This window comes from Leptonychotes weddellii, unplaced genomic scaffold (assembly GCF_054177405.1).
Source record: "Leptonychotes weddellii isolate Sample4059 unplaced genomic scaffold, ASM5417740v2 HiC_scaffold_6286, whole genome shotgun sequence".
NCBI classification, from domain to species: domain Eukaryota; kingdom Metazoa; phylum Chordata; class Mammalia; order Carnivora; family Phocidae; genus Leptonychotes; species Leptonychotes weddellii.
Window position 1 is genome coordinate 1 of NW_028031610.1, and position 10,300 is coordinate 10,300.

At 42.4% G+C, this 10,300-nt stretch overlaps 1 long non-coding RNA gene across 1 annotated transcript; it reads left to right on the forward strand.

Moving 5' to 3' along the window:
• The first annotated feature begins 186 nt into the window (after positions 1 to 186).
• On the forward strand, positions 187 to 10,258 carry LOC145719681 (uncharacterized). The gene is made up of 4 exons (XR_014142543.1): positions 187 to 4,041; positions 4,613 to 7,865; positions 8,285 to 8,364; positions 8,622 to 10,258. It is a non-coding gene; the product is annotated as an uncharacterized LOC145719681 (long non-coding RNA).
• Positions 10,259 to 10,300: the final 42 nt, after the last annotated feature.

Sequence of the window (10,300 nt, forward strand, 5' to 3'; positions counted from 1 at the left end):
CACCTGGGTGGCTCAGTTGGTTAAGCGACTGCCTTCGGCTCAGGTCATGATCCTGGAGTCCCGGGATCGAGTCCCGCATCGGGCTCCCTGCTCGGCAGGGAGTCTGCTTCTCCCTCTGACCCTCCTCCCTCTCATGCTCTCTGTCTCTCATTCTCTCTCTCTCAAATAAATAAATAAAATCTTTAAAAAAAAAAAAAAAGATGAGGTTCCTAGGGGCGCCTGGGTGGCTCAGTCGATTAAGCGTCTGCCTTCGGCTCAGGTCATGATCCCGGGGTCCTGAGATCAAGTCCGGCGTTGGGCTCCCTGCTCTGCGGGGAGCCTGCTTCTCCCTCTCCCACTGCTGCTCCCCCTTACTTGTGCTTGCTCTCTCTTTCTCTCTCTCAAATAAATAAATAAAATCTTTAAAACAATGAAGATGAGGTTCCTAGAATCAAAGATGAAGTAACTTGTCCTTGGCAAGTGGCCAATATGTGGGGGACAGGGCCTTTGACCCCCAGTCTTCAGATTCCAAGTACCACATTGGCTTTACCACCTCCTCTCACTCTCCTCCCTACACATTTTAATCCCTATCTAGTAGTGAAAGGCATTCCTACCCAGAAAGAAGTTGTACTGTATCTAGTTGTGGAAGAATGTTTCAGAATTGTAAAAATGAAAGTTAAGCTGTTACTCTGTTGAAATTATTTATGCTTCCTACTTCTATTTCTAGCTTGAACAGTTTCGGACCCTGCTTTTCACTTCAGAGGGGGAGAAAGAGAAAAGAATGGTGGACAATTTCCGCCCCCTTCAGCCCCTAATGAATCGCACTGTCCGCTCTTCCTTCCGTCATGATTATGTACTGAATATACAAGCGAAACCCCAGCCTTCAACTAGCCAAGTGACCCCCTAAGGTGCTCATCTCTAAGCAGTACTTTGCTTTAATAAATACTAGCTTTTTAAAAATTGCTAACTGGACTATTCTAAACACCTGCATTTAATAATAATTATAGATATGCATTTCTTGGTGTGGCAGTGCTTTGTCAGTCTTTGAGGAAAGCTCTTTGGTAAACGAGTTCTTAATTTTATTGATAATGACATCTAACGCTGAAGTAGCAGCACAAGACGGGAGTTTCTCCTTACAGCAACCTGTTGGTAATTGTAATGTCTTTTTATGTCTGATATTTCTGCGCTGCCCTTTTATGTTTATTAGTAGCTCTGTAGAGTTATAAGTAGGGATGGTAATCAAAATATTTAACAACTAGAAAGGCACAGACACCATCCAGAAGGCAGGCCTTTCAGAAACAACCCTAGGGCCCAAACTGGTACTTCCTGGCTCGCTGAACATTGGCCATGGTTTTAGGTATATTTTATTTTAAAACATGAATGTATATTCTTTTATGAGGCCTTCTCAGTATTTGCCCTGATCTTCAGTTGTCATTCCTAGTACATGATATGCTTACTATCAATTTATGGTATAGAAAAAATATTTTGTAGTTCAAAGAAAACAAGATTTTACTTATAACTGGGAATCCTTTTGCACTTCTGAAGATTAGATATATTACTTCAGGACTTGATCATATAGAAAGCATATGCAGAACATTTTAAAGAAAATGCCTGAAGTGCCTAGAATTTAAAATTCTTTCATGACATATTTACAGAAATCTTTTTCGAAAGACTAGTAATATAACAGTCTATAGTTTATAGTGTTATTTTGCATTGTTTGTACACTGTTTCATAAAATATAATGTTTTCCACAATGACAGAACTATCTTGACTTCCCTTGAAAACTGTCTGAACTTTATTTCATTAGTTGAGGTTCTTTGCAAGGCAGGCGCTCAACATAAACTTCCCAATTTAAACAGTGGTTTAGAAGACTTTTGCTACAGTAATAAGGAGAGAAACTTAATGGCTAAAAATCTAGAGAATTCTATATATTCTGAGGAATCCATGCCATTGTTGCCTTTGCTTGTAAATATCTTGGAATGTTTCTAGTTGCCTATAAGCCTGTGTTCAAACTCATATTGCATTTACTAGTAGTATTTCTTTCATTAGTATGCTAATCATCTGATCTGCAAGGTAAGGTTGGATGAGTAGACTTAACACTACTGAACTGTACACTGGAAAAGGTTAAGATGGTAAATTTTATGTGTCTTTTACCACAATTAAAAATAAATAATACGGGCGCCTGGGTGGCTCGGATGGTTAAGCGTCTGCCTTCGGCTCAGGTCATGGTCCCGGAGTCCTGGGATCGAGTCCCGCATCGGGCTCCCTGCTCCTTGGGAGCCTGCTTCTCCCTCTGCCTCTCTCTCTCTCTGTCTCTCATGAATAAATAAATAAAATCTTTAAAAATAAATAAATAAATAAATAAATAAATAATACATTCAGTAGGAAACAAATAAGGTTGGAGTTGTCTGTGTAAGTTTGGGGGGATATCTGCTCTTAAAAAAGGGAGGGGGCGAAAGCATTTGCTTCTAAAATGCACGCCTTCTCTGGGAAGAAAATGAATAAAATTCTTAAAAAGGTAAATGTGGGGGGGGGAAGTTTATGTTAACTGTATATAATTGATCTGTTCAAACCATAGTTACCTTTATTTAAAAGGGTAAACACACAAGACACACATTTTCCAGAGCACATGGGCTTCCCTCCCAGGCCTCTTGCAAACTCCTCATGCAAAATTCTCTTGCAATGAGTCTTCCAAATTGGAGTGAGAACCAATGTACCAATGCCTGATTTGCCCTTAAATCTTAGAGCTACAAAGATGTGTTTATTGGGCGTGTCCCGGTTTGCCACTCATGATTCACTTGCACCTGGTGTTCTGGTGTGATTATTAACAGCATCCTCTCACTCTCAACCATGTCCTGGTTTGCATGATAAATTCTTGGTCACCTTCTCCGTAGAGGTTATGGAAACTGCCTTGGGGATGTGTGGTTCCACCTTAACCATATGATCTCCAAAGGGGTGCTGCAGATTCCGGGGCTACTATACACCCTAACAAGAAACTTTTTGTCTTTTTTGCCTCCAAAAGTGTTTTACTTGTACCTTCCTAAACTTGAAGGGGGAAAATGGGCTTGAGGTCTGTCAGAGGGCTTGAGAAAGAATTTTGTATTAACATTGCTGCTCATCATCATTAAATATTATAATAAAACACTTCCTTTACAATATTAATATTTGTTGAATGGCTTTTTCTTCCTATTAGTTTTTTTTTTTTTTAATATGTACAATATCTCTACAATTAGTGGGACATCCTTTACCATGTAGATCGGAAAGTGACTGGAAAACTCCTAACAGATTTATTAGAAAAGCAGGAAAACAAAAACCACCCACTCCTCAGCTCACCTCTGTCAGATCAGTGCACAATCCGCTGACATTCCAATAGGGCAAGCTGCCAGTCCTTTTCTCCTTTCCAGAGCTACGTGGGCTAGGGTAAAGTTGGCTATTCTAAAAGCAGGCATCCCCCTCAAAAAAACTGGGGAAGATGTCTTTCCCTTGCTCACCGAGGGACACATTTCTTTTGGTGCAGTATTAGCAAAATTACAGTACTGTAATCACTTCAGGTATTTTTCTGTGTCACTAGAAGAACCAACATTATTTACTTGATACCTATTCTACTTAATGTTTTATTGTCCTTTTAATTCAACTTTATTGGTTAAATTCTTTCCTATAAAATGTTACTGAGCAAAAATGGATATAGTTTATTTAAGCGAATAGGCTCTAATTTTAATCATATAATGAGTACATCTAAACAATACTGGCTACTTTACATGTAAATAGTAATGCATTCTTATTAGGAACTGAATGTTTATGGCCCCCCCATTCATATGTTGAAACCTAACCCCCAATGTGATGGTATTAGGAGGTGGGGCCTTTGGGAGGTGATTAGGTCATAAGGGTGGTGCCTCATGATGGGGTTAGTGCCCTTATAAAAGAGACCCCAGAGAGTTCTCTCACTTCTTCAGCCATGTGAGGATACAGCAAGAAGATGGCCATCAAAGAGCCAGTGAGGAAGTTCTCACCAGATACCGAATCTGCTGGCACCTTGATCTTGGACTTCCAGGCTCCAGAACTGTGAGAAATAAATTACTGTTGTTTGTAAGCTCCCCAGTCTATGGTACATTGTTATGGCAGCCCAAACAGACTAAGACACTTGTCATCCCTGTGTACATTCTGATTCCCACTTTTTGAGTTCAACCACTCTTCAGAAATGGTACTTTGGTTTGGGTTCTAGGTGGGGATATCGACTCTGCCAGCATTCCTTCTCAAACCACCAGTAGTTGTGTTGCTTAGCGCTTATCACCAAACAAAAGAATCAAGTAATAAACATTATTGATGCATAGTTCTTTCCTCTTTTTTTTTTTTTTTAAGATTTTATTTATTTGAGAGAGAGAGCAAGAGAGAGCATGAGCTGGGGGTGGGGGGCAGAAGGAGAGAGGGAAGCAGACTCCCCGCTGAGCAGGGAGCCCGATGTGGGGCTCGATCCCAGGACCCCAGGATCATGACCTGAGCTGAAGGCAGACACTTAACCGACTGAGCCACCCAGGCACCCCAGTTCTTTCCTCTTTTAATCAGTTGTATAAATATAGATTTGCATGTACTTTTCATATTAATATACATTAAGTATTTTATTTCACTATCTTAGGTAATAACTGTAATCTGGAAAATATATAAAGCCCTTGGTATAGCAATGACAGTTGGAGAGGACTTGAGACCCCACAGTATGTCCCTGAATAAATCTGGTGACTAATCCTGAAATGAATGGTAGGTGAGAAATGAAATATCCTTTCCTGAGAATTTCTGCACTGACCATTCAATGAATCCTAGTACCATAGTCCTACTAGAGCAAGAAAAAAACCAAGTTAATTCAAAGAGTCCCAGTCTGGCTTTCAGAGAGTAGACATTTTTTTTCTTGCTCTCCCTTTATGCTTGCAATAAATGTGGGATACATTTATGGGTCATTCTTTGGTCATTTTATTTTCTATTTTCTACTGATGATGTAAAATTAAAGTTTAGACATTTTCCCATAGAGGGGGGATAAACTAAAATGTACATACCTGAGAATAAGTAGATGGTATATGTCAGGAACCAAGAAAAATGTTATGTTGCAGAGTAAAGATTACATTGTTCTATTTATTAGGATATCATAGTACAATGTATCTTTGCATTAAAATTTTTTTTATTTTTTATTTTTTAAAGATTTTATTTATTTATTTGACAGAGAAAGACACAGCGAGAGAGGGAATACAAGCAGGGGGAGTGGGAGAGGGAGAAGCAGACTCCCTGCCGAGCAGGGAGCCCAATGCGGGACTCGATCCAGGGACTCCAGGATCATGACCTGAGCCGAAGGCAGTCGCTTAACCAACTGAGCCACCCAGGCGCCCCTACATACTTTATTTTTATCTAATGATTTATTGAATTCAAATGCGGGTAGGTATAATTTGAGGTGAAATTGGCTTTTAGAATAACTTATGTAATGAAGTTAATTTGAGCAGTTCAAGCTTGTTCATGAAAATGAATTCAGTGGTTAATTGTTGAGGATAAATGTCTAATGCCTATAAAAGATTTACATTCATTTGTAAATCATAATAAAATAAAATCTAAGTCTGTATCCTTTTTTAATTGGGAGCATCTTCCTAGAAGGCATTCTTTTTTTTTTTTAGATTTATTTATTTATTTTAGAGAGAGAAAGAGAGAGTGTGTGTGCAGCAGGGGGAGGGCCAGAGGGAGAAAATCCCAAGCAGGCTCCCCGCTGAGTGTGGAGCCCCCAACGTGGGGCTCAGTCTCATAACCCTGAGACCATGACCTGAGCCGAAATCAAGAGTTGGACACTCAACCAAGTGACCCAGGCGCCCTTCCTAGGAGACATTCTTACTTAGTGTTCTGACAGAAAAGTCTGGTCTAACTCATAAGAAATGTTACAGCAACCCAGTCACACTTTCAGAATGGTAGCAATTCTCAATGATTCTCTACGATTTTCCTGGTCACAGGAACCAGCAAAATTGGTGATTTGCACAGCTACAGTTTTTGCCACTCAGGGCATTCTCTAGTCAGGGGCTGTAACTAAGTCTCCACCTTCAAGGAATTTAAAATTTATTGCAAGAAGCAGCTTTGTGAAGGCAACAAAGTATAATATAGTGTGATAGGTGTTACAAAGGTGAAATACTTGTGCTAGGAACATATGCAGGACAAGTACCAACCCACTCTTGAGGAGGTAAGGGAGTTTTCACATCAGTGATGATGATACAACAGCTAACATGTCAGAAACACTGTTGTCAGGCACTATGCCAACATACAGTACGCACTTGGAAACTATTATCACTACCTTGATTTATACAGATGAGAAAACTGAGGACTAGACATTAAGGAGTTTACTCAAGATCAGAGAGCCAAGGCTTGGGTTTCCCTGTCTGTCCAACTTCAAAGTTTATGACACTAATTACTGATGCACTGAGCTGGACAAGGTCAACTTGGAGGTGTATTATTCCAAGTGTCTCTGCAAGAGGGAATAGGGCAAGGCTTTATGCACTTTGGGCGTCTGCTGAATGATTCCAAGGATGGACTAGAAGCAGGGGCAGTTTAGTAATTGGGTACCTCAGTGATTTTGATTTGGAGGAGAGAGGAACAAAGCTAGGCCAGGGAAGTTATCCAATCTTCCTCGAAAGATGGGGATTGTTAATCATTTTGCAGCCGCAGCATGTCCTCAAGAGAAGCATTTTTTGTTCTTGGTCTTGTCTCTGCCCTTGTATATGTACATCACAGTCTGATTATTAGCAGGGCTGGTTTTACTTTCTCAATCCTACTCTCACTGCCCCAGTTTAATTGCTCATCTAGACTGTGATAGTCCAGCTTCGTCCTTTATATTGCAAACCAGAGTAATTTACCTAAAACACAAATATGACAACAAACCTCAACTTAAAAGCTTTTCGATGGTTCCCTGTTGGCTACAGAACATAATTAGAGCCTCTGAGCATGGTTTACTAGGCCCGTCTACATAACCCAGGCCCAGCCCATCTCTACACTGTGTTCCTTGATACTCTGGAACTTCCCTTTAAATTCGATTGCCAAAATTCTTGGGGGTCTGGCCGATTCCACATTGTTTCACTTCTCAGTGCCTTTGCTTATGCCGATTTACCATTCCCACCTGGGAATCTCACCCTTCTCCACCTGGGTAAAGGCTACCTTCCTGCAAAACTCAGGCATCAGTTCTCCCTGAATCCCCGGTGGACTGTTAAGTAAACTACGTTGCCTGTACTATATCATTTTATCTATGCATTGGTCCTTTTCTGCCTCTAGATTGCATATTCCTTGCGAGCAGAGGTTACACGTTCGCAGCCCAAGTGTTGATTTCCCTATAGAGGTGGCAGGTGTGAATGGAAGGGGGCGGACTCTGGAGTTTGTCTGAGGGGCTGATAGGTGGAACCGCAGAAGGAGGAGCCTGGACAAGTAGGGCTGGGAAGCTAGGCGAGTGACTGTGCGTGGGACGAGGTCTCGTGAGTGGATGAGGACAAGAGAGAGAGACAGAGAAGTGTGACTTTAACTTCCAGACACAGGACAGACCACTCTGGTGTGGGGGCAGGTAGTGATAAGGCAATGGGGGAGCGCTAGGAGGGAAAAATTACTTTCAGGGAGGGGTAGGAATTTTCGGGAAGGAGACGTTTATGCAGAGTTTTGGAAGACTAGCCGCCTACCGGAACCTCCAGTCTTCCGTCTTTGTTCCTCCCAGGCGGAGGCGTCCTCCCCTCCGCCCCATTCCCCGCGGCACCTGCGCCTGCGCGTGGCCGCGCCCTTTCTCTTAAACCCGCCTCTTCCGGCCACCTCTGGTCGCGGGGGGGTGCTGTGTGGCGCCCTGGCAAGATGGCGGCGTCCGAGAAGATGATGTTTCCGGAGAAACCAAGGTAAGCTGGGTTGGGGGAGATGAGCCGACGAGAAGAGGGGACGGAGCTTCCCGAGGCTGGACATGGAGGATGTGTAAGCAGGAAGGAAAGGGGAGTTGGGCCAAGCAGGCGAGCCACTGCGGCCACTGGAGTCCTTCCCGGGGGTGCGCCCCGGACTGTCACGGGCGTCTGTGGGTTCAGGGAGGCGAGGAGGGGAACAGGTGGCGGGATGGAAAAGACCTGCCATCTAGTCGTGGAATGACGAGGCGATAGTAAATGCGTGTTCCGTAATTAAAACCTGGGAAGCAAGATTTCACTGCCGGGCACCCGAGCGATTTCCTGTCACTGGGCGCGGCGGGGTGCGGGGCGGGGGGTGGCATTCAGGCAGCGCCACAGGTGCGGTCAATTGACGCTGGTGTGTGCCTGTTTCAATCTTCCAGCCACAAAAAGTACAGGGCCGCCCTGAAGAAGGCGAAACGAAAGAAACGTCGGCAGGAACTGGCTCGATTGAGGGACTCAGGTAACCGACTCCTCAGCCTGTTTTCTGTGTATGAAATTACTCTCTCCGCTCGCGTCCTAACTTAAAGCCTCAGTGCCAGAAGGAAGCCAAGTACTTATCTGCTGAAAAATTACAGCGGCTACTGCCTCCCAAGTAAAGTTATGTTAGACCCACTTCAGAAACGATATTAACGTACTAAAGAGGGGGGAAGAGGAAAAGGTCATGGTGAATCAACCACTGATTATGTGTAAGTATTTATGAAGTATCTGATATTACAGGTGCAGGCATCATGAATTACAGCAGCTAGCACAGCCCTTGCACATAGTAAGTATTCAGCGAGTCTTTTCCTTTGAAAAACCAGCAGGACTTGAGCGGTTTAGACATTTTGCAAATTTTTCTCAAACTTGAGTAACACAAGAGACCCGTTGTTGACTCAAATTATTATTAATGCCACTGAAGTATATATATAAGCATAAAGCCAGATATGAAACTCTTATTTGACTATAAAACAATATATGTACAAGATTATAAAACCAGGTGAAATTACACATCCAGTAAAATTCAAATCTGCGTTAATGTAATGTTAGGGATGATGTGAAACAAGCTTTCAGCATGAACATGGTACTGATTGGAGTTGGGAGTGCCACTCCTGTTGCACTGTAGTTATTTACCAGTTGTTGTTTTTTCCTGTTAAAATACTGTGGCACCTTCATCTGTACTGGCAATGGTGTCATTTGTCCTTCACATGGCAGAATCTAACAAATATATATTAAACCCGCCTGTTTAATACAGTGAAATTAGTACTAACTTGTAAAATTATATATTAGTTATAAATGCAGATGGAAGCACTGAAATCACACAGTAGTACTGCATTATAATGTTTGCCATCCAGATTATGCAGGCAAATCTTCATTTTTTTTTTTCTTTGACGTATACGTGACACATTAGTTTTAGGTATACATTGTAATGATATTTGTATACATCGCAAAAATGTATCTAGACGATTCTTGCAGTCCACAGGCAAGGGCCTCTAGTAACCAGTATTCTTTAGCCTTGTAAAACATAACTATAGACATTTTATTTACCCTTGGAGTTGCCTAGTAATTATTTTTAGTACCAATACTTGGAATATTTAGAATGGGAGGAGCAGGATGTTTACCTGTGGCCTGTGTTAGCATCTCTCTTTTATTTAAAACTGGACCACTAAAGGCAGGACAAAGCATCAGGGATAAAAGGAAAAAACAGGGTAGGTTGGAGTTATTGATGCCCTTGGTGTCTGTCTCCCCCCGCCCCCCCCCGCCCCCTTAGCGATCTTTGTTTATTTAACCTGTTTTCTTCCAATATAACTTTTTTTTTAACTTCTTAATCTTTTTTTCCCTCTTTTAAATCCTAGAGCTGTTGTTTTTATTGCATTGGATCCCCCCCCCCCCCCTTTGACTTCGCGAAGCGCTTTCAGAGTGAGCCTTTGTGGAGAGCCGGGTGGATCATGTTCTTCGGCAGTTTAGTCAGTTGAAGGATACAGTCACAGGTTTGGTCAGGATTATATAGCTAATGGCAGATCCAAGTCTAAGCATTTGTCTCTGGACTACTGCTCCTACTTTGGCCCATTCCAACTCCTAATTCTTAGTGGTGCTTCATGAATAGTGTGGCCTACCAAACACTGCTGTTCATTGCAGCACACATTGAATGGGCAAACAATACCCAGAAGGCTAGAATAGGGAGATGGTCTATAAGAACTGCTGTTAAGAGTGAATTGGAGGGCGCCTGGGTGGCTCAGTTGGTTAAGCGACTGCCTTCGGCTCAGGTCATGATCCTGGAGTCCCGGGATCGAGTCCCGCATCGGGCTCCCTGCTGAGCAGGGGGTCTGCTTCTCCCTCTGCCCTCTTCCCTCTCGTGCTCTCTGTCTCTCATTCTCTCTCTCTCAAATAAATAAATAAAATCTTTAAAAAAAAAAAAA